This window comes from Mytilus edulis, chromosome 8, assembly GCF_963676685.1.
Source record: "Mytilus edulis chromosome 8, xbMytEdul2.2, whole genome shotgun sequence".
NCBI classification, from domain to species: domain Eukaryota; kingdom Metazoa; phylum Mollusca; class Bivalvia; order Mytilida; family Mytilidae; genus Mytilus; species Mytilus edulis.
In genome coordinates this window covers 83,370,854-83,373,988 of record NC_092351.1, presented here as the reverse complement: position 1 = coordinate 83,373,988, position 3,135 = coordinate 83,370,854, and the positions used below count along the sequence as shown (strand labels likewise).

At 31.3% G+C, this 3,135-nt stretch overlaps 1 long non-coding RNA gene across 1 annotated transcript; it reads right to left on the bottom strand.

Annotated features, from left to right (window-relative positions):
• Positions 1-665: 665 nt before the first annotated feature.
• LOC139486460 (uncharacterized) lies at positions 666-2,910 on the bottom strand. The gene is made up of 3 exons (XR_011655584.1): positions 2,842-2,910; positions 2,100-2,225; positions 666-794 (listed from the first exon to the last, which is right to left on the bottom strand). It is a non-coding gene; the product is annotated as an uncharacterized lncRNA (long non-coding RNA).
• Positions 2,911-3,135: the final 225 nt, after the last annotated feature.

The following is a 3,135-nucleotide window of genomic DNA, read 5'->3' as shown; positions in this document are numbered from 1 at the left end:
TTGACAGGTTTCCACTGTGGTAGGACATTCTTGTACTCAGGCAAAAAAAGTGCAACCATAAAAAGCAAAAATCAAATATAAAATCGGTGCAATTTGGGGTGGGGGAAGTTGAATGTTTTTCGCGGATATAGTCGTGTATAGAAAGCCTTTAACAGTAAACTTTCCCTCAAATGTGTAGATTGAAATCTTGATTTTACTTATTGTCTTTGCTCTTGCTTGACCGAGTAACAGGATAACATACCACAGAGAAGGTAACCTGTCGAAAATATTAATTTCCGGAGTCAAAAGTCGGTAATATGTAAATGGTCTATAAGGAGACAGTATTACTCCAAAGACCATTCAGTTATTTTGTAGTACTATTATGTTCTATTATCAAAATACCATTATTGATTCAGATAAAATTGTGTCAAAATGATTTCGGCTTCGTTCAACAGCACTAAAAGCGTCACATGGTATTCAAATACATTTGTATAAAACAGAAATCTTTCCTTTTAAACAATTAACCAGACTTTCAACAACGTACTGTACTAACCTTTATTGTAATCTTATATTAATACTATATTCTGCTTACAGATTAAGTAATGTATTGTATACAGTTTGTGATTCTTGTTTGTTTTCGAAGTAACAGGCACGTTCTTGCAAATGGGGATTAATTGATATACTCACCCGAGCTAAAGGCAAAGACAATTGGCTATCAAGACCATGATAGGAATAACAATTAGCACTACTTGCTTGGTTTGATAATAGTTTGAACCCATTTGGGCAAGTTTCCGGAACACATGGCGCTTTTAAAACTAAAAAAACAATTACAATCTTATCCACAATTGCAATTCAAACATAAATAGATAAAGCGATGGCGTAATTACATTAACGTTATAAAAGAACACCAATACATAAAAAACGGTATCAAATGTCTGCACCAGATGCGCATTTCGACAATCAATGTTTTGTCAGTGATCCTGGAGGCCTAAATATTTGAAAATCGATAGCTAATTAAAAACATAAATAGCTATAAATAAAAAAAACACAAACGTATAGCCACAGCTGGACAAAGAATCAGAGCTTTGCATGCGGTAAATATATTCCTTCATTTTGAATAAAATAAATAAACATGATATAGGTATAGAGAAATACAGAAGATACAGGTATTTCTTTGATTAAGAAGATTTTGAATGATTGCAAATAAAACAACTCTCCACCTCAGACAAATTTGTTGTACATTTTTATTTTTACATATCTGTTTATGATACAAAAACAAACACAGCAGAACAAAAAAGATAAAAAGAAACAGAAACCGAAAACATGAGATATAAATGAATCAAATGAATAGAAGAACAAAAGAAAAAACAGAAAGGAAAGAAAGACGGAAGGGCTTAACTTACGTTGCAAGTAAATATCAAATTTATGTTTCAAAGTTTAAGTTTTTAAAGAGTACAATTATTGTCATGTTTTACTCTTTTGTTGTTAAAATTATTTGTAAAGGAACAGAATATGTCTTGATGTTCTCTTTGATTTTGTATATTGCAATCGAAACACATAGCGAATATTTACGAAGAAATACAGTTGTTTCCATTTGACCTTTATGCTGATTTAGAAATGGTTGATAACGACATTTAAAAACTTGATTTAAAAAAAGGAGACAAATTGAATTTATTATTTTGATTTTGGACGTGTTATTACTTCTTGCATTTTTACAAAACTAAAAAGAAACAATAATTAAAACAGGGTACACATTTTATTAGTAAATAATCAACAAAGAAATGCAAGTACTATGTGATAAACAAAAAGAATTTTAAAGGACATTTGTCATCTAAGCCAGCAAAAAAATCACAAAACATACTGAATTGCGAGGAACATTCTACAAAGAAAGTCAAATGGATAAATCAAAAGCCCAAACACATCGAACGAAATGATAACAACTGTCGTACACCTGAATCAGTATAGGCAATGACGTTTATACAGTCATGTGTTCTTAATACACAACATTTCAATAGTATTTTTTGAATAATCTACTGTAATACTGGTGGAATGAGTGCCACTGTCAATTCGATTTGATCAACAGTGACACAAACTATTGCCTGCTTTATTTGTCTACTTACATTTGCAACAAGGTCGTTTATTGCAGCATTTTCCTATATACGTCCATTCAGATCCGAACGTCTCTTTACATGGAACGTCTCTTTTTCCACAGGTTCCGTTGGAGGAATGGCATATTCCAGAAAGAACTGAATAGAACAGTACTCCGATACAATATATCACGATTCACTTAGATATAAACATTAACATTTCACAATAGGAATATAGATGTAAAATCATTGTTTATTTCTCAAATTGATTTGCTTAACCATGTTGAATATAGGACACAACGAAGAATTTTGTTAATTTTAAGAAAAAGTTCATATACTAGTATATTGTTGTTGCGTTGTGATTTTTCATAAATAAAATTTAGTAAATTTGCTCGAGATGCTCGTAACTCTGCTTAAAAATTTAAATCAGTCCTTCTTTTATGCTGATTTGTTTTGTATTGTTCTAATGTCAACCTAAGAAAGTAGTGTTGAAAAGTTTTGTACAGCTCTGTAGATCGAAAACAGTACTGATGTTATTGTTGTAATCTGAATGTGTTTGTCCCCAAATTACTATAAAACCAAATGGTAGATAATTGTGTTAGCATGATTGAGTATCTGTAACATAAAAAGGTTATAACTCTGTCTGTCTCATTTGGCTCTCGAATGCAGAACGTTTGATCAGAGTGAAAGGATCGTACCTTTTTATATTATTAGAGAGTCTAGCAGCTCAATTTTTAATCTTCACTACAGCGTTTTAATTATAATATATACTTACTGCCGCCATTTGACACATCAATTGTGCAAAAGAGGAAAACAATCAAACAACAACACTTCATCATAATTCTGTAATAAAAGCTCATCTATATCAGTTCTATATTCCGAGTAATTTAGAAATAAACTCAGTATCGATAAAGGATCAAAATTTATATTTGCGCCAGACGCGCATTTCTTCTACAAATATGGCATTATTTAGAAAGATACGTAAACCTGAAGTAAGCGCAGTGAGCCTGTATGCATCAAATGGTATATTTTGATCGCTGATTTCAAGTTCCAAAAAATGTAACAGTTT